This window comes from Podarcis vaucheri (genome assembly GCF_965113315.1).
Source record: "Podarcis vaucheri genome assembly, chromosome: 7".
In the NCBI taxonomy this organism is placed as follows: Eukaryota; Metazoa; Chordata; class Lepidosauria; order Squamata; family Lacertidae; genus Podarcis; species Podarcis vaucheri.
This window is the reverse complement of record NC_138765.1, coordinates 13,038,522-13,060,394: the sequence shown is the minus strand read 5'-3', so window position 1 is coordinate 13,060,394 and position 21,873 is coordinate 13,038,522. Positions and strand designations below refer to the sequence as shown.

The window sequence follows — 21,873 nt, the reverse complement described above, 5'->3', positions numbered from 1 at the left end:
TGGACGGATGTCCACAGGCGAAAGCCTCCAAACTTGATGCGACATAAGTATGGTCTCTGCGCTGCCAAAACCGCCCCCGCCACAATTTATTACGCATATTGATGTAAATTTAACGCTCGTGGCATCATTTGTGCTACAAAATAACCTTCCAGGGCTCGCCATGTTTTCTTGGCCACTCGAGATCCCCCGGCATTCGCTTTCGAAAAGATTTTGCTGCTCAGCCCCCCCAGCGCCCCCCCGCAGCTGCCACACGATCCCTTCTGAAGCCCCTACAATGGCAGCTTCCACTCCAGACACAGCACCAAGTTCAAGGAAACCATGAATTGAATATAAACAAAACCCACTCTCTTTTGTTGCTGAGAGTCGCCAAGACCAATCGCGCAGCAATCTTTTTTTCGCAACTCAGAAATCTTTCTTCTAGGTTTGCTGGGGGTAGTTTTCCATTAGGGACCCCCCCCACGTTGCCATCACCACAACTCCAGTTTGCTGCATCTGGTCAGTGGTAAGGCATCACGTTGCTGTTTCCACACACCGCAAGCATTTGCTCCCGGGAAACGCCTGCCTGTCATGTCAGTGCTACGCCAGACAACGTATAATCCAAGAAACAACTAGCTTTCTGACGAAATATATGAATTAGAGAGGGAAGGGGTCTCCTTACCTTTCCCCCGCAGCTCTTAAGTAGTCCTTGGGCCTTCGCCACGTCGCAAAATGGGAGATGCAATGTTTGTGCAAAGTTTAATAAAAGGGAAAGTGGGGTGTTTTAAATGACGCTGCCTGAGACGTCTTAAGGCTTCAGGGGTCAGCAAACTTTTTCAGCAGGGGGCCGGTTTACTGTCCCTCAGACCTTGTGGGGGGGCTGGACTACATTCTGAAAGGAGAAAAAAAAAAGAACGAATTCCTATGCCCCACAAATAACCCAGAGATGCATTTTAAATAAAAGCACACATTCTACTCATGTAAAAACATGCTGATTCCTAGACCGCCCGCGGGCTGGATTGAGAAGGCGATTGGGCCGGATCCGGGCCTTAGTTTGCCTACACGTGTCTTAAGCCAATGGTGTGCAGAATCACTGTTGGCCCTTGGTATATCTGGCCACACGACCCTGATTTCTTTGCAAGCATGGATAGAGGTTTGGTGGTCAGACACATGGACGAAAATGGCAAACAAAGCATCAGGCATGTCAGCTGTGGTTTGGAAGCACCGGCTGGGAGAGCGAGGCTGAATTAACAGTGTGTTTGTGTGTGTGTGTGTGTCTGTGTGCAATATTCATTTCATGAGAAACTAACCATGCATTTTGAAGCCACTGAGTTTTGGATCTCAAATTAATTGTAATAATTAATCCACTCTGATATCTCAGTTAAAAGGGTTAGAGAATAAGTCCATTTTGCAGTAAAATTTGGTGCAAAGAGCCTCTATTTTTTCCAGGCTGTGAGCCTGAGTTGTGGCACATGACATGGTTCCCCCCAACCCCCCACAAACTAATAGAATCTGTATTTTTCCACTTAAAAAGACCCTGTGTGTTGGCCTTCGCTTGCTAGTGTTCTATGTAACACTAACCACACTCAGTACGATGTCTAGAATCCAGAGCGTGTATCCTTTGCAAATATTTTAATTGCCATTTACAGCAACCTGTAGATTTGGAACAAATATGTACATATATTTATTCAGAGATGTAAGGAAATAATAACTCATTCCAGGTTCCCATTAGAGAAAAGCAACAGTTTTTTCCATTTGGATTTTCTGTTGCAAAAATGCTTCATTCTCGGCAATATTGTCAATTGTTATTCCTTTGATCCTGAAGATGCATCTTCAGACAACTTTAATTATTGTACAGGATTTCCCCAATTTTTGTTTTGCGTGGAATGCTGAATTCATGTTGCATGTAAATAAGGACTGCGTGTGATAAATAACATTTAGATTTCAGTGTACTGTACGTCAAGAACACATATAAAGCAGTACAGATTCTGTAAAATCGTTATGACATGCAAAGTTCTAGGTGTGGTATCTAAACCTAATGCCCAATGTATATTGAGTTACTTTTGGATTACTTGTGGGAATTTTTTTATGTTAGCATGATAGTCATCTTAGCAACTTGAGCAGGCAGTAATTCATCCTGTTCAAGTTGCTAAGATTGGTTTTCAAACCAATGAATACCCATACAACAGACACAGAATTACGGATGTATAGTGGATGCTGTGCATATTATTAACATTACCTATTTGGCTAATGAGAATTAATTCTGAGTCTTCCAGAGCATACAACAGGAAAAAGCCCTGGCAATTTTTATTTTTGCAATGAAGCTGACCAACTGAGAAACGAAGCCCTCGGACAAACAAAATATCGCAATCCAATGACACACATCCCATGCTGTAGGTTTAATTCTTAAAATACATTGGCTTCAACTCCTTCTGAATGTTCACACACATTAGAAAGGGGGAGGGAATTATTTCTCTAACTTAATTACAGCAAATTCTCTTAGTTTTGTATATTTTTACACTGTCTGAGAGCAAAATAAAAATATTTCATTTAACAAGGAATTTCTGGGTGCATTTTCTTGGAAAGTTAATAAAAGTTAGATGCCTTACATTATGTTTCAGTTACTTAATATACATGTAACTAAATGGATTTGAAAGTTAAATATTAGAAACCCAGTGTTGTAAAATTTGGGCTTCATGTATGCAGACCAGAATTTAGATTTCAAAGGTCAATTGAAGATTTTTCTTTTTCCATTTTATACAATACTTTGAATTATTTAATATGATCATCTTAATTTTTGGTTTTGGGAATTATTCTTAAAATTCTGGATTTGGTGAAAGAAACTGAATAATATTTTGCATATTTTCATATTAATTCTTCATATAAAGTGATTGAAAATATATTTCCAGTAGTTTAAACTTTGTTAGGTTTTAACATTTTGTATCTAATCTATGCTAATTCCTTTACATATAACATCAATTGAAAATTAATCAATGAGTATTAAATATAAAGTTCTCAATTTTATACCTATGTTCATTTATCCACAGCAATCCGCTTTTAATTACTGCAGTTTGATATGCTTTTTCTTTTTTCACTGTATGCAAAAACTTTACTTGGATTTACATATAACTATAATATCTGGAGTGACATATGTAATCTTATAAATTTCATTTTCTTTACAGATCAATTCTTAGAAGTTAACACCATTGGGTTTTTCAATTTTTTGCTTTGCATATAATATTGTTTACCTTGAATAGATTTTACATGAAATGTTTTTGCATATTGAACATAAAATCCTTTATTTAAAATAAAATATTCCTAAATGTACCCACTAATTTTGTTTTCCAATGAGTAATATTCACCTTGTGCTGATTGTATGAATGTCATTTGATATTGTTCTGCTTGCAAATGAAATAATTAAATATTTTGTTGTGTGCCTATATATGTTGTGTGCACAGACACCCCGACTCTTACACGGGAAGACACCCGAAGACACCAAAACCTGCATTCCTATACCCGTGAAAATCTACGAAAGCATATATATATATATATATATATAATCATAATAATCTATATATTGTACTATAATAAAATGCACAGATTATTCAGTTTTGCCACATGATTATTTACATTTAAATTCTAAGTAGCATGCAGGAACTTGTATAATCTAAGTAAATGTAATTTCAGCTGTGGGTCAACAATTACATAAAGCATTTAATATTAGCTGCATTTTTCATTGATTTCAAGGTAATACTATGGATCATAAATATGCATTTTAAAAGACTGTTTTGCATATTTAAATAAAATCTTATTTAGAGTGTATGACTATCTTGCTATTCAAAAGCATTCATAAAAACATAACTTTCTCTTTTTACTACTACTTCTTAATATGCACTTCATGGAAACCTCTTAATTATTTTAGCATATATGACTTTTAACTTCAAAAATGTCAGATTTAAATTAATTAACAGGTTAGTTATGTAAGGCTTTGTACATGGTACTTCCACTATAGACTATTATTCCATAAAATGCTTTTAACTCCAACATCTACTTCAAACAGTTTTTAAAACCGAATTTTACATTTAATCCTTAACATCTGTTCTATATATTGTTTTTATTGTTTTTACTCTACCTTCTTTTATAATAACTTCTTATATGTATCTTTTGCGCTTGCTAGTCAGGATACAATAATTTGAAATCCTGAGTATAACATTCTACAAGAACACCTAATCCCCTTCAGCAATGTTCCTGTCCAGATTATATTACCTTTGATTCCCCAGAATACTAATTACATATTTCAAATCTCCAAAGTGGGCAGCATGTTTTCCCTGCGTGACAAAATGTTAAATTCTGAATTAGGATTATCTATACAAGTCCTTCAGTTTCTATAAAAGGTTACGTTCTTTATCACCAGCTCTTTTTCATGGCCCCTTTGTGAAAGACTACACAGAATTATTTCCTCTCCATTTCTGTCTAGAAGGCAGATCTATGCAGACGGGAGCAACGTAGAAAGAAAACTTTTGCATAGTTGCATAGAGCATTAAAACTCTTCCTAATTTTGTATTTAGTGATTGTGTGAAGGTGAAAAATAAGGAGGGCGGAAGGAAGGTGTTTACAGACCACACACACACACACACACGCTGCATACAATACACCCCAGGATCCTAAGCATGCTCAAATAGAACCTCCCCATTAGCCTCTCCTACTCTCCGAAGTCCTGCCGTTTTTCCACTCCTATTTTCCTTCCCATTTTAAGCCCGGGGGGGGGGGGCTCATCCTGCTCCAGGACTCAAGAGAGCTTTCCCCTCTCACCCAACCCCTAAGGCTTTTTCACCCTAACCCTATCCTAAATCTTATAATTCCGCCCCCCACCCGTCTTAAAGTTCAGAAGCACCTTTCTCATGCCCCCGACTTTGATGCCCTCCTTCCCTACACCTCATTTCCAGATCGTAAATAACCCTCACCTTTCTATATTGCCCCTTCCTTCATTTCTCCCCCGCCCCCCACCCTCCCTCCCCGTCCCTGCCCCAGCTGAAAACACTCTGGGCATTTTTCTTTCTCCCTCTGCCAAAGACCCGCTCCCCCCCCCACTCAGTCCCTCAGTTTAACAAATTTGGAAACAGCCCCCCCCACTCTAAAATTCGGAAGCTCCTCTTATTTCTTCCCTCCCATCTGCTCCCCCCTCCAATCAGGGCTCCCTTTCACGCGCGCCCCATCTCCATCCCCATCTGCTGTTGCTGCCCTGAGCATCTTTCATCCTGGTGCTGATGCTGCTGCATCTTTCTCGTTGCCCGGGCAACCGTAGCCGGGGAATGGGGAGGGGAGGGGGGAAATGATGGAGAGAATCCGGCGCGCGCCCTGGCTCGCGCTCTGACTGCTGCTGCTGCCGCCGCCGCCGCCGCCGCTTCTGCTATTGCTGCTGCTTCCCCCTCAGCCCCTGTGTATCTGGGCTGCACCCATGCGCGCATGGAGGAGTCAGCTTGCGCCCACCGATGGAAGCAGAGGTAGGTGCAGTCTCTATGCAATCCCCCCCACCCCGCCTCCTCCTCCCTGTCTCCTTCCCTCTCTCTCCCATTTAAAAATCTTTAAAACTTTGCATATTAATATCTGCGCTTTGCATAAATCTCACCCGCTCTTTATTGATTGCAAAATGCTTAATGCAGCAGCTGGTCTATTGCACCCACACACACACGCACACACACACAAGGCAGTCTATTCCTTTCTCTCTCTTCGTCTCTCAACACAGCAGCTGCAATTGTTCCTTCCAAGAGCTTTCTTTTTTTCCTCTCCCTGGCATATTATTTTTGCTGGTGTCTGTGGCTCAGCCTTTAAGGAAACGGACAAAAAAAATTGCAAAGAGGGAAAAATAATAACGGAGAGATGCATATATAAAAATGCATTTTATTTTTATTTTTTTACAAAAACAAATAAAATGCAAAAATGATACAGGCGTGTTTTTAAAGGGCATTTTTATTCATTGCAAAGGGGAGGCGTTTTTTGCAATGGCAAAAAATGATATTTGCTGGCCGTTCTTTCCTTTTGCAAATGGCTTTGTGCACTGAGCGAATGTTTAAAAAATATATATCTATATAGGTTTTTTTTTGCATGGATGAAAATAAAATCAGAATACAGAGAAAACGCTGTAGAGGATTTTCTGTAAATGTCTCTTTGCTTTTCGGTGGCGGTGGCTCGGCTTTTGATGCTCTGGCGATGGAAGAAAGAAGGGAGGGGAAAAAAGGAGGAATAGACAGAAGGAACCTGAGGAGATGGGGGGTTGTGGCTCCGGCGTTTACGGTTTTGCAAAGCGGGCATATATTGTTAGGAAATATGTTGCAATATTTGGATTCCTAACCCCCCCGCCGCCGCCCGCCCCCGAAAAGGGGGGGGGTTGTGCTGTGCATTAGCAGCGATTGCTTTCATACACTAAGGGGGGGTGTCCTGTGTTTATTGGGGTATAAGTGAGTATATTAGACCCCTCTCTATTATAAACTCAAGTTGCATAATGGGGGGTGTGTGTGTGTGCGAACCGAAGATGGAATGGTTTGGATTGTCCAAAGAACCGGTGGTGAGGGGGGGGGGGAAGTGAAGGTTGTTGGAGGGGGGGGGGGAGAAGGTGCAATGGCCGAAGCGAGGAGGGGGAGGCAGATACATACAACGAGAACTGGACTCTTCTTTTGTCCATGGACGGGGTGGGGGTGGAGAAGAGGGAGGAAAGGAAGAATGTTATTAATAATTATTAGCAGCCCATGGCAGCTATTGTGTGGAGGGAGAGATATTGCCAGGATCTGGAGGAGGTGGGAGCGTGGAGGGGGGGGGGGCGCAGGGGAGACCTGGGGTAGTGGCTGGATGGGTGAAGAGGTCAGATTCTGACGGGGCTGTGTTTTTTTCGGGGTGGGGGAGTGTATGAGAAGGGGACCTATATGAGGGGAAGGTGAGAGGAGGTGGATATGGGGGGGGGTAGGGTGTGTGGCTGAGACAGGAAGGAGAGTTGGGTAAGAAAGAAAGGAGATCGCTGGATAGAAGAGAGGGGATCTCCTGGTAAAGGAAGAGGGGGTTCAGTGGTCTGGATCCAGTGGGGCAGAGAGAGAGAGAGAGACAGAAAGATAGAGCCAAAAGAACGATGGACAAAAATTTCGAAATTGAGTGTGTGAGATGTGAGGAAGGGAGATGGAGAGGAGGGAACACACCTCCTAAGAATAGGGTTAAGATTAATGGATCTAGGGGTGTGGCTGTTACCTTCAGCCGTCCTGAACCCCCAAATCCAGAACCACCTACTCCCCAAATTCAGGTTTGGTGCGATAGCTGTTTCCCAGGCCAAGTTGGAACACCACCCCAGTTTTCCAAAACAGATGCTATTTCTGTTTCTTGAGTTTTTAGAGAGTGAGCGAATTGAGGGATGCCTTCTGGTCTGCTGTCCCAAAGCCTGGCATATCCTTGGCGAGTCTCTCTCTCTCTCTCTCTCTCTCTCTTCATTGGCATTCCCTAACTTGTCCATAGTTACTTGGAGTTCAGAAATGACTAACTGGGCTTTTCTTGTGGGGTGAGATGGGCTGGGCACTTACAGGACATTGCCATGGGGAAATTGGGAGCAGTGGTTATATGCTGTAAAGACCCCCTTAGTCCTGACAGGTGGGCACTGGTGCAAGTGAAGCTGGCAACATACTAGGCTGCTTGCCACTGACCTCCCCCCTGTGCTTTGTCAGTGAGTTCATTTAAGACACCAAATTTTTACCTCTTGGCTGCTTAAAGCACCAACAGCACTGTTGCATTTTTCTTTAAGCAGTTGCAAGTCTACCCGTAAGCAGCGCTGGTAGATAATTCACGGGTCTTACTTTTGTGACAGGGAGAAGTGGAAATTACTCTGGAGTAGGTTCTGCAAAAACCTAATAAATGCAGAAGCCGCAAAGAGTTTTGTAACAGTCCTTTCCCCTGCCAGTTGCATTGTTGGGTGACACAACAGCTTTTATTTCTTCTTAAATATCCCCATTCAGGCCTCTGCAATTTGAGATGTGTGTGTGTGTGTGTGTCTTATGTCCCTGCAAGTGTACAAATTGCCCCCGTGGGTGTGCATAATCCATCTATTTGTCATCTATGGGAGTTTACATTTTCCTATATAGATTGCATCCCTTTCTGTTCCTTGTGTGTCTGAATTGGCATGTCAGTTGTGGGGCTGGTAAGTTTCCTTGAACGCATAAAAAAGACCACACAGTTTGGGTTCAGATTATTTATGGGGAAACACCTGTATTTTCCTAGATTAATCCTCACAAAACAGACTGGAACTGCCACCACACGTATAAAGATTAAGTCAAACTCTGGAAAGAACTCTAACCTTCTATCATTCTTTCATTACCCTAATCTTGTGCACTCAAGTTCAAACGCTTGTGCTCCATATTAATTAATCGGGGGAAACTAACACCTCCTTGTTCGCTAATGTGGATTAGAATCTTTTACTTCATCCATAAACATGGATTGAAAGGGTGAACACCCCCCTCCCAGCCTTTTATCACTCGGGTTGTGAGTACAGTGTGATTAAAGCTCACTATGGGGTAATTAATCTGCATTAAGTGATAATGGGTGTGTGCCGTGTGTGTGTGTGTGTGTGTGTGTGTGTGTGTGTGTGTGTGTAGGAAAGGGTTGTTGAAGTGTGTCAAGCGGTAGCGGCGATACATTGTCGTGCCCTCTTGTTTTGTGCGTGGCCTTGTGGTGTGTGCGTCTGTTGATATAATGGAGCAAGTCCTTCTTGGAACAAGTCCTTTAGTCACCAGACTTCCGAAATCTCTTTGCTATTACTGCCTTTTCCTTGGATTCTGCAAAGGGTTATTCCCTTTTGGGTTTGGGGTGCAAATCACGGGAAGAGCTCCTTTTGCCTAAACTGCAGAGAATGTCTCATTCTCCCCTTCAGGTCTGGTCCTGTCAAAAGGTTGGGCTCGCCCCCTGACATTTTGCTGCACAGCAAATGTCCCTCACCCTCCCTTCTCAAGCCAAGGTGCATAGTTAATTGGCTCCTAACTGGAATATTTCACAAGAGCCCCCACTTCCTATAAAACAGAATAATAAAAAAATCAAATGATTCACAATTTGCTGCCTTTTCCTGGCATCCGAAACCTGCCTCAGGTGGCTGCTTCACTCTACCTCATGATAGGGCCGGTCATGGTCTCCCCCCACATATGTTTACTAGGCCTCGTTTTCATAGACCTATCACTGAAACACTGTATTTCAAAATTACATCCCAATAATCTGGGTTGATTTTTTAAAAATCTGGAAGAGTTGCAGCTCCTTGCGGGTGGTAACCCCGACTGGGTTTGAGGAGGGAGCTATGAGCTAGAATTTGCGTTTCTGCGTCGGATTTCTCTCACGAGGAGCCATAGCGACTGAGGGTATTGGAGTGCCCCTGACTTTGTGAGAGCTGGGCCGAGTGGCGAGGGCAGAATGGTTAAAGCTTGAAGCCATGTACACAAGATCACTCCTTTACTCTGCATGATTGTTGATCCGCAATGATTGCGGAATCTCCCCTGGAGTTTTTGCAATCACTAATCTGGATTAGAACCCACGAGTATAAATTGAAAGAGGACACCATCCCCGTGTGTGCAATACAATGTGCTGGCGAGTATCGGCAGGCAGCAACGCTGAATATATATATTTGGAGACGTCCCCTATAGACGTGTGGTGTTGAACCAGTGTCCTTTTATTTTATTTTATGGCACCCAAATCTGCTGTGTGTTGTCTGTGTGTCTGACTCCCGTGATGTAATTGTATTGCTTTATGTATTTAGTACAGCCTTGTCTTTCTCCTGCCCACCCCCAGTGTCCGCTAGATGCTACGCATAGGGTCAGAGGAGAAGCGCCGCACTGTTCTGTTGTTGTGTGTTGCTCTGTGGGTCGGTGCGGTTGCTTGTGTGTGTGTCTGCCTTTTTCTGTTGGGTGTGCATCTGCTGTTGTCAAGTGAGACCTCATTTCTCTGCAGTGACCTTTTTTTTATTGCTGCCTGGCATGTGTATGTGCATTTGTATGTGCGGGTGCCTCGGTAACCCTTTCAGCGCTGCAGTGCCTCTGCCCCTTGCCTTCCTCTACAGCTCACCCTACTGGTTAGGTCCAGTGCGGAAGCCCTTCCAGGGACTGGCCTGCGATTTCCTCAAGCGACCTGCTTACCGGTCCCTTGGCAACAGGGTGTCCTTCGCTGCCCCATTTCCCTACATTTCCAGTCCCAATACACGCTGCTCTCTGAGCTTCTCGGTGCCTGCCCTTGTCTGTCTGGAACTGTGTGGCAGCCTGACAAGATGTTGGCACCCTTTTAATGTCCTCGTTCTCCCCTGTCCTGAGCACCAGGACTTTTAAGTATATATGTATATATTTTGCCACATCCATCCATCCATCCTTATATATGATCCGTATATTCTTTGAAACCTCTGCACGATTTTGCCAGTTCCGTGTTTTGTGCGCCATACCTTTTATTCTTGCTCTTTTGCTGTTTTTTTCCTCACCTTCCCTTTTAATTTCCTCTACTTTCCCCTCTAATTGTCATTGCATTATTCCCCCCCCATATCCACTCCCCTTTCTATCACCCATTTCTCTCCTTTTATGTTTCCTTTGGCTATACCTCCTTCCCAACCTCTCTGACAAAACCCCTCCAAATTCCGTTCCTATTATACCATCAGACTTGGTCCCCTTTGTCCAAACTATATTTCGCCCTTAGGCCGCGCTGGAAGTCGTATTTCTGCTGGGAACGGAAGGTGCCTCTTTTCGACCTGGCTTTCCTAAAATCCAGAATGTGAGATGCAGTGGCACAGAGAGAGCCTTTAAAAATAAATAAGTAGTTTTCTTTTATTTAATCCGAACCCAGACTCTTAATTTAGGTTTAGTGGGGTGCTTTACTCCCAATTGTGAGAGATGACGCGTTAGTGGAAAAAGCGATCCCTAGTTCTCTACTGCTACATAAGAGCAGCCATTTCCTGGTCAAGAAACTGACCGCCAGCTCCATCTCACCCGACAAAGAGTCCAGGTCATTTATTCCATGAATGTCACCTGGGGAGGAGGGGAAGGGAGAGAGAGAAAAAGCAGTCATACCCTTCAGCCATCAAACACTCCATCCCCCCACCCTCGCACCACTTTGGTGTCAGTTTCAGTGGGAATTAGATGCTTCCCACCCCCCCCAAACACACCTTTACCATATTTTTCTCTGGGGTGGTGGTGGCCAGAAGGCCAGGGATGTGGTTGGTGTGAGGGCGTATCGGGGAGGCAGAAAGGGAAAATGTATCTGAAATCAGGGGTCTGTTTGCTTTATCACAAGCAAAGCAGCCTCACATTCTAGCCCTGGAAGAATAGAGGGATCCGGGAAAAGAAGAAATCATAGAAAGAGGTGCATAAAAGGATTCGTTCTGTTGTTCACCTTGGCTCTCCTGAACAGCTGGAATTTTTAAAAGAAAGAGTAAAAATTACAGACAGATAGAAGAGGAGAGTGATAGAAAGGCAGCCGCACATCTTAAAACGAAGAGCAGGCCCCAATAACAATTAGTAAAAACCCATCGTCGTTCTTGTTCCTGGTGTACAATTTATCTGTTGTGCAGTCTGTGTAATTGTGTGACCAAGAGATTCATTTACAAATCGATGCATGTTAACTGGGAGGCAGTCAATTTAATTACCACTCTTTCTAAAACTTGATTTCCCCATTAGATAATTTATTTTTAAATCTGCATCTTCCAGATGTAAATATAATGATCTTTTTGCAAATCAATAAGGGTAGTTATAAATGACAGTTGTTGAAAAGTTTTTAAAATGTAGCTAGAAAAAGATGGATTTGCTTGTAAATATATAGATCCAGTTAATCCATAAACAGCAGATTGATTTGTAAATGAATGTATCAAGATACATCCAGCCTTTTGGAATTGTAGGTATAGCAGTTATTCATATATATATATATATATATATATATATATATATATATATAAAACAATTGAAGATTTCTATGTAAAGTCCCTCAGTTTGCCTTTCCCTATCAGTACAGTACAGTATTATGCAAATATATACACCTGTCCTAAATAGCAGATGCCTTGCTCAAGATCAACACATCTGTAAAAAACAAGATCAGTGCTCCAATAATGAAAACAAAACGAGTTAACTCTACATATAATTCCACATTTGAAAGTGTCTTTTGTTTTGAGCGTCTGTAATGGATCTATCAATAACAGGATCAGTCAGTAAATACATTCATCCGTATCAATAATATCCGGTATCTATCTCCAGAATACAGTTCAATAAATATAAAGGGATCGATTTACAAACCTATAAATAATATACATCACTACATTGCGTCCTTCATTTTCCATTACACCAAGAGCACTTCAAAGCACTTATGCAGTGTAAAAGGACTATTGTGAAACAGCCGATCGGGCCCGCTGCCTGCAGTTTTTAAAAAGAGCCTTAACAGGAATGAAGTGGTAGGCCATAAATAATAACTCTGTTTCTAAATATGTTTGCATAGATTTGCATCAACATTTTCAGATGCAAACAAATTGCATAATTAAGAAACATTTGCCGTCCCCTGCCAAATTGTGGTGCAATATTAATAACTGTGTCTCTCTTTTCTTTTACTTTCTCTTATTTTGGCTTTCTTGTCTGTGTCTGTCTATCTTCTTATCTATTGTCATCTGTCACAGCCAAATTAAGTCCAACCCATAATCAGTTATCCCAGTTCCAAATCATACTTTAAGGTATCATAGATACAGAATAATGGGGCCGGGGGGGGGAAGATCTATTCTATTGGATCGGCTAAATTATATATATATAATCAACTTGTATGTGTTTTTAAATATATAGCTACAATAGATCCATTTTTTTTAAAAAAAGGCGTAAATATATAGAAAAGCCGTATGTCATACAGTTTGTTAAAGAGAACCCTTTAGGTGCCTTGACATGTAATGATTATTCCTTTCTACAGAGTTCACTGCAATTAAAGATTTATATGTGCCTCTTTTATTTTCTATCTTTTATTGGCATGATTCTGATTTATTTGGGAATCTGGGCACCTGCTAAATACCAGATGTGTAAGGAAATCGAGGGCAAACATCGTATAGATATTCAGAAAATTACATTGTAGAATTATACACTGAAAAATGGCTTCATCAGTTAACAAAATTATTATTTTAATCTTCTCTAAAAAAAAACCACAGTTCTTCTAATCTGAACATTCTGCGTCAGGATTAATATGTAAATTATTGCCCAGATATGAATTGTTAGTGCGAGAGGGAATGTTCTTCTGAAGATTTTGGAGGTGGGTCCAGTGTTATTGGTACGTGGCTGAGAAAAGGGGGTACAGGATTGGTGCGAATGGAAAACAGGATGGGAGGTGGAGAGGACGAGAGGAATGAGTGCAGAAACTCAGCAGCCTGGTTTAGAGGAAGGGCGACCGTGGTGAAATTTAGATTCGTGGAGGTCTTGTTAGACTTTTGACATGTTTTAAGTAAATTCAGAGGGTCCATACCTTTTGGACATTGCATTTGTCTTTGTTTGGATGTGTGAAGAGGCAGATATCACCCCCGCTGTCCCAATAATCCCCCCGGTCTACCCCTCAGCCTGCTACTTTAGAGAGAACGGAGTCATTCGGCTTCCTCATGCTAGGCTGGCAACCAGTATGTTAAATTTCCCCACAGCTGTGAAGACAGCCCCTGCCACCTCACCGCGCAGGAAGGAAAAGCCTCCATGTTCTGAACAATGATGAACATTAATGGAACCCAGCGCAGGAAGCAGACGGGATTGTTGTACGCTATGTTGAGAAAAATAATTGTGCCGCCACGGCGTGAGTTCTATTCGACAGTGGCCCTACGCTGAAAACTACGGTGAATTCGGGTCTGTAAAACACTTTCCCTCTCGCCCTTTTTGTCGACAATTTAGGCTTCGGGAAGCATATTGGACCAGAAGTGAGACAGTTTTTTACAACCCTGAAGCCTAACAGCTATACAATTGACAGCTTGCTTTCAACGAAGGCAAATTCTTACCCCCTTCCTAGACTGCAGTTTGCACGTAACCTATGGTGGTTGTGCGAAGCCTCCTCTGTGGGCCTGGCCACATCCGGGCAGAACGTTGTGCAAAACACTTTCGGAAGGTTTGCGATGACATGCCCCATTCATATTCCAACCACAGCCCTGGCTAAACATAAAAATGGGTCATGCATTTTGATCCAGTGACTTGGCTGTGTTCCTGACGACCTTGTTGACAAGTTGGAATAAAAGTACCTTAGAAGACCCATTTTAAACTTAGCCACATAAAGCAAGCTCGCTAAATCGGGGGCATCGCCAGTTTAGTTGCATTGTAGTTAATAGGACCAGCTCGCTTTAAATCTAAGTACTTCAAATTAATTGGTTTTGTGGATCAGTCTAAGAAACATGTTTTGCTTCATTCGGTGGCCTTTGAGTGTATATCTAGCTAGATCAGTAGTCTTTGTAAAGAGTTGGGATTAAATGTTACCTTCCAGATTTGATCATGTAGATCATTGGGTGAGTAGCAGTGAATTATAGCCCAGTGTAAAATCTAATCTCCATGCTACCCCCCCCCCAACTCCCTATTTTAAATATGGAGTAAAGGCCCTCGCTCCAGATTGACGCCAGTACATCTGTAGGTTTTGAAACTGAAACAATTTCCTTCTGCCTCTGAAATAGTAAGGTAAATGCTGATAGGTATTTTATTCTGCATAGTGTAGGAAAAAAATGCCTCGGATGCCGTCTTGGGATATTGCAACATGTTTTAATTTGTTATGAAGTGAAATAATCCCACCTTTTACCCTTGTTGAATTTTGTGTGTTGCAAAATATTTTATGTTTGTTTCCACCACCCCCACAAAATAATTGCAAATCATAAATTTCATGTTTGTGTACCTTTTTTTTTTTTAAAAAAAAGTAACTGGCTGTTTTGTTTCGGCATTTGCCTCTCCCCCACTTTCTGCCTCTAAATTTCTTTTTTCTTCTTATCTTTTCAAAAGAACAAACAGCAAAAAATAAGCTAGAACTGATTGCAATCTTGCACCTGATATTTCTAACATTTAAAGCAGAAATAATTCCTTTTGAACGGAGGCTTGTATTCTGAATGATTTGTGAGAAGATGCAGTTTTGTGTTGCTTTTTGGTTTCCTCTGATTCTTACAGGGGTGTGTCTGTGTGGTTGAAAACAGTATCCTTGCATGCTTGTACAAACCATTGTATTCTGTGGTAATTAACCCAGCCATCGCAGTTTTGCTGTGTGCTTGAAGTCACTGCGGTGGATTGGAATTCTACTTTGCCCATAACTATACAGTGTGAGAGGATAAAAAAATAATCTTATTTCCCCACTTTTTAATCACCCTTGATTGTTTGTTTTTTTAATTTTTACTGGGATTTGAGTGGGTTTGAGGGTGCATTAATTTCAGAGGAGACCTTTCTAATTAAAGTTCATAATAATAACGTTGATCATTTGATGCTTTCCTAAAGTGCTTCAAAGGGTGTGCGAGTAACTTCCATTTGTTCTCTTCTCCTCAGACAAAACTGTAAACGGGTGGTGTCCGTGTTGGCCGTGTGTGTGTGTACCATGGGCAAATACACAGCATTATCTGCTGGTACACTTTAGTCTCATTTGGTGCTTGGAGTCAAGTCCCCGAAATTGTAATTCCCACCTTTCCCTGTGCCTCTTTAGGAGTGCGTATTGGGGATGGTAAACCTGTGCTAGAGACTTTGAATGTGGAACCAGGGGTGGTAGTTATTCCAAGTTAGCTAATTTGCAGTAAAGGGGTGTGCTCTTTTGTACAGGCACAACAGGGCCACCACAATCTGGGGTTGCTCCCCTGTTTGCCCCTTATTTGAAGGGGCACTACTTACGTTAAATGATTGTTCCTTATTCTGGAACATTACTGCTTCTTTGGTCATAATGGGTGTCCTTTATTTCTGAAAACTACCGCTCTGGAAGAGCAAAGGCAAAGCAGAGAAGAACGTGAACGAGGCAGTGTTCAAGGAAAAAGTAAAAAAAAACCCCAACCCTAAATGGATTTGCAGATTAAGATCCCAGCAATTGGAATGTGACTGGGGCAGGAAGGAAATTGGTTATTGGCAGAGGAATATAGACAATAGTAAGGAGTACAATAGGGAAAAGGGTTCGCAGCGGCAACAGCGTTTACAAGAAGGCCAGAGCCTCTGGTAGATGGGGATATTTAAGTCTATGGAAAAGTATCAGTGATTCTGTACATTGTAGACAAGGGTCTTCTGCTCGTATTTTCACTATAGCCTTTCTGTTGTGGGTATATATTTTGATTTGGGGTGGTGGTCAGAAAGTAGATTGAGATCTGTCAGTAGATCTCTGGGTCGTTTGCAGTAGATTGGAAACAGTTTCGGACTTCTAATTGCTCAACACACACACACACACACACACACACACACACACACACACGTTAGGCTGTTAGTATATCCGTGACCTGTAATAACTGATGCAGTGTATGGCTTGTGGGGTGCAGTAGTAGGCAATTGTCTGTCTTCCTGACCACCATTTTGCATCTGGCATCATCCCCCTTAGCCACCATTTTGCCCCACTGGGTTCCAGTTGGTGGACCACATGGGGTGCTAGTAAAAAAAACCAAAACCAATAGACCTCACAAGTCCAAAGTCTTTTCACGCCTGCGCTTCTTTTGAAAGATCAGAAACATGAGGGCTGTTCCTTTATTGCAAGTCAATGGCTATACTTAAGGTACCATAGCCACTTTTTTTTACCCTTAATAGAGGCTATTTTTTAATGGCTTCTATACAGAAGTTCTATAGGGACAGGCCCTCTCTGCTTTTTTAGGTCAGAAAAAAAAGCACGTCTCTTGGAATTGCTGTCTGTTGTATAGCTGTTAGGTAAGGTAGCCAAGTCTGTAGTTGTGAGGGATTTGAAAATATACTAGAAGCCTGCAAAGAGCTAAAAGTAGGGAGGCTGTGGAATTAAACGGACCCTAATTAAGGTATCGCACCACAAGAGTAAACTTAGTGTACCTGGATTGCTGCAGGCAGAGGAAGGAGTGTGGTAACCACCTGAAAAGTGTGCAATAAGGTGCCTTTTTTGGGGTAGAGAAGGAAGAAACAGCACTTTCATAGTTTTCGTAAGTGCCTGTTGGGTCATGCTTGGCTGAAAAACTGGCAGCTCTTTTAAGTCCTTTTTCTCTCTCTCCATGCGCAGGGTGCTTACAGTCAGACAACCTTTTACACCGCCACAATCACTTGAACATACGGCTCATATATGAAAATAGGCACACCTTCTAGGAAAATTGGGACGTCCTGATTGCCACAACCAGTGACCACGAGCACACCATCACCACACTATCATTTCACATTGGGAAAAGGCTCACACTACTTCTTAGTGCTTGCAATAGAAACACTGTAGTTTTTTTGGTATTTTGTCGCTCCTTAATTGTACTGTATTCCAGTTTCAACTATATTGTATATTTGGTGCTTGCATTGTGTTTTTTATATATTATTGCACACTGCCTGGAGAGGTATGCGTAACAAGCAGTATTTAAATAAATAAAGAGGAGAGTCCCTGTGCCTTACCCAGGCGATTAGTTGATGTATGTGTTGCCAGAGCTGCAGAGCAAAGGATGCAACACTACGTAATTTCACTCACTGTGTTTAAAGTGGAGTCCCACCCCTCGCCAAGACTGTATTGGGTTTGCGCTTCAGGTGCGAAGATGTATGTGGCTGGCCCTGAATGTATAATCGCCTTCTTGAAGGTCTATAGAAAGGGAGTGGCTCCGATAGGCAGGTCTCAAATATGGTTTGTTGGCCGGTGAGTTATGTTTTAAGCATGTCAGCTAAGTCAGCTGAAGCCCACCCACTCTTTGTGAAGGGGCTGGCGAAACAAAACACAGCGTTTAAACACCTTGCCACATGCAGAGATTGATTAATGCATGTAATTGACACCTCTTGGCTATCGTATTTATAAAAAAAAACCACGCTGTACATTCACCTGCCGCGTTGCGTCCCAAGGGACTTGCCCAAGGTCACTCAAGAAGCTTGTAGCAGAGAAAAGGAACTAACCTAGACATTTGCCTCTCAGACCAGGGCTCATTGCTCCTGTATTATCTGTCTGTCACCGTCAGGGATAGGGAAGAAATTCAGTTCCCATTCTAATGGGAACCTGTCTAATTCGCCCTTCCCGAAACAATACGGGAATAGCTACGTCCTCAAAATTTGTATTCTCTGAATTTAGCAATGCAGTTCTCTAAAACAAAACAATGTGTGAAAAAACGTACGTGTTATGGAAAAGTGTGCAAAAGTGCATTATATCGTGCAAAATTGATTACAAAAAAATGTATTTTGGGATGAATGCACACATTCATATTCAAATGTATATTGGGATGATGGTTTTATTTTACTTTTTTACTTTTTAAAAATGCAGATTGTTATGGAAATGTGGCAAACTTAAAATGGAAAAATGAGAAACTGAGAAGCCTAATACCTGATACAGCAAAGTTTTCATTTATGGTCTTCACCGAATGCTAAAGCTGTTATAGATGTACAAAATGAATTTAAAGTGTAAATGTAGGGTTGCCATATTTCAGGCAGTGAGAGTCAGGGCAGAAAAGTTGTTGAGCTTTTCTTTGGCAAGATAAAAACAAACAAACACCGAAAACGTTTTTGAGCCATACGTCTGGATTTCCCCTTTTTGTTGTTGTCCAAAATAAGATTTGTATTGGTACTGGAATTTATTTATTTATTAGAAATTCATAGTGTCCTCCATCCAGAGAGTGCAGAATGCACAACAACCCTAAGAGGTTAGTCTGAGAGACATTGACTAGCTCGGGGCCATCCACTGAGTTTTGTGGCTGAGTGAAGATCTAAACCCAGGTCTTAACAGTGCTGTTTTGCAAGGGTGCTGTATAGGATATACAGTGGTACCTCGGGTTACATACACTTCAGGTTACATACTCTGCAGGTTACAGACTCCGCTAACCCAGAAATAGTACCTTGGGTTAAGAACTTTGCTTCAGGATGAGAACAGAAATCGTGCTCCGGCAGTGCGGCGGCAGCGGGAGGCCCCATTACCTAAAGTGGTGCTTCAGGTTAAGAACAGTTTCAGGTTAAGAACGGACCTCCGGAACGAATTAAGTTCTTAACCCGAGGTACCACTGTAATCTCATAACATAGAACAATGGTCTAGAGTCCTTCGGGATCCCTTTGTACATCAACTCATCTGCGGAGGAATCACTACAGAGGTTCCACAAAACACCGCAGGATTCTGGGTCATGTTCTGCAGTGTGCTCACACAGGCCGGGACTCTTTGGCAGTGGCGTAGCGTGGGTTGTCAGCACCCGGGGCAAGGCAAGTAATTTGCGCCCCCTCTGCCCTAGGGGCAGAGAGCTGCGAGTGCGAGCGCGCCCCCCCAGATGTTGCGCCCGGTGCGGCCGGCCCCCCCGCACCCCCCACGCTACGCCACTGCTCTTTGGACCTCACTACTGTGCCACCTGAACTGAGGGAATGACAAAGAACGGGGGTCTCTAATATGGTGTCCGTGGGCAGAGGTGGAGCTAGCTGCTCCGGCACCTGGGGGTAGGGCTAGCTGCCCGCAGGGGCAGGGCTAGCTGCTGTAGGGGTGGGGCTGCAAGTGTCCCAGGGGGCGGGACAGCGATGTCACCCCCCCTCAGGGATGACACCTGGGGCGGACTGCACCCATCACACCTCCTTCCTACACCAGTGTCCATGGGCACCATAGCACCTTCAGAAAATCCACTTGGCACCCAGCAAGGCCCACAGCCCCCCTTTTTAAATTGAGGGGTTTTTTTGCGCTTTGGTACTAGTTTCGCTTGTTTTCATTAGTTCCCCCCCTCTGTGAAATAGGTCCTTTGTGGTGATCCCTGGCTAAGGCTTGCATCTGTGCTGTACATTTAAAGTGGAAAAAGCAGCTTGCCAACTCTACCAGTGCTTCCCCTGCTACTACATTTAAAGCAGTATTATGCCACTTTCGACAGTAATGGCTTCCCTTAAAGAATCCTGGGAACTGTAGTTTCTTATGGGTGTTGAGAGAGTTATTGGGAAACACCTGTTCCCCTTACAGAGGTACAGTTCCCAGAGTTCCTTGAGAAGAAGGATTGATTGTTAAACCACTCTGAGAATTGCAGCTCTTCGAGGGAGTAGGGGGTCTCCTAAAAAACTAGCACCCTTTGCAGTTCCCAGAATTCTTTCAGGAAAGCCGTGACTGTTTAAAGTGGCATAATACTGCTTTAAATGTAGTATCAGGGGAAGCACTGGTAGAGTTGGCAAGGTGCTTTTTCCAGAAACTATTTTCTGCCACTACCAATCTCTTCACCAACGAACCCATCAGAAGCTTCTGAGGAACTCAGTGCTGCCCAGAACACATTTTGAAAATAAAGTTGGCTGTGTAGCCAGGAGATCATTAAGTATCTAAGGGTGTGTTCACATTTCTCTCCTCCAAAACCGGTTGCTTAGTTAGTGGCTAATCTCAACTGCGGTGGCTGCTCTGTATTCCCTGGAAATTGAGTAAGGGACTTGGAAAAACAGCCTTTGCATCAGATTCTGCCTAGGAGGAGAAAGGACTTTAATAAGACACACCATAATGCACTTTAAATTATGCTTTTGTACACACTGCCAAGCTTGTTAAAACATGGATCTTTCCTTCACCTTCTCAGCGGATGCTTATGCACTGAGTGACAATTGTGAACTATGCTGGATATCGTGAAGATCGAATCAGAGGGGGTTGATGGCCAGTCTGGAATAATTATTTCAGAATTAAGGAGTGCCATGAGCAATAAAATGCTAAGAGGCAATGTAGAAATGATAAATAGTAATATTGATCTTTCGGTATACCCCCTTTGATAGCGTTATCAGGTCTCCGCTATGAAAAGCAAAGAACCTCTGTCCACATAGGATGGGACTCTTAACTCTCTCGTGAACTGTCCTGGGATTTTCAGATGAAGGGCAGTATACAAATTTAATACATAATAATAAAAAGGGAGTCCCTTTCTCCTTCTCTCTTTGGAAATGACATGGGGACATGCCACCAAGGGGACAAAACTATTGTTCCTTGCACCACCGAGGGCTAGTCAAAGCCCTGCCAGGGAAGGAAATTGCTGTTGAAATTCTCCATCTTCAGAGATAACCCAGGAGAATTTTGGCCATGGACTCGCTACCTGCTGAGGAAGATCCTAGTAAATGTTTTTGGCAATGAAACCTCACCAATCTCAGTCTGCCCTCAGCCACCCCCCCCACTTTTCTTCCTTCCTACTTTATGAGTCCAGAGGATGCCTGCCAGCTTCTTCCACAGTAATCTCCATGTTGCCATTGCAGAACTCAGCCGGCAAATGGATGGAGACACAGTTAGAATGAGTTTCCTCCCACCCCTGATGGCTGGCTCCGACCACCAGTGGTTCTAGGATGAACATATATTCCACGACTGGGTCTTACCATTGCCCCATGTCAACTGAGAGCACATCAGCACTCCCTTGCAACGGTGGATTGTAGGGGAAGTTCTGGTGGGGCAGGCTAGCCACTTTCAGTGCACTGTTGCCCACAAGTTCTGATCTTTTCATTGAGGAGCCCCCTGCTAAGCTTCCAGGAAAATCCAGGGTTTTTAAAATCATTGCATTATCACTGCTCTAATGCGGACAGTAGCAAAGTTTGCTGGAGGGCTAATTTGAGAACAGAAGACCACCGGTTGGAAGCCAGTCTTCCTTCCCCACCCCTCTTTTGCCTTTGGTTAGCAACTGGGGGCCCAGACTTGCCCCTTCCCCATTTTATTTCTCTGATGCTGGGGAAGGTTGAGGCCATATTGAGCCAGCAGCTGCCAAGGGCCCTGGGACGTTTTTGATTTTTAGCAAGCAAATAAAGAGGAAGAAAACAGAAGCAGCAGATTGGGAAAGTAGTTGCCTAACGCCATCAATGGTAAAAGTCCATTCCT

At 42.9% G+C, this 21,873-nt stretch overlaps 1 protein-coding gene across 1 annotated transcript in view; it reads left to right on the top strand.

The window, feature by feature from the left end:
• The first annotated feature begins 5,134 nt into the window (after nucleotides 1-5,134).
• POU2F2 (POU class 2 homeobox 2) overlaps nucleotides 5,135-21,873 on the top strand; it is a 105,629-nt gene continuing 88,890 nt past the window's right edge. Inside the window, exon 1 of the mRNA XM_082232658.1 lies at nucleotides 5,135-5,480. The gene's annotated coding sequence lies outside the window, so the exon portion shown is untranslated. The remainder of the gene's footprint in view (nucleotides 5,481-21,873) is intronic.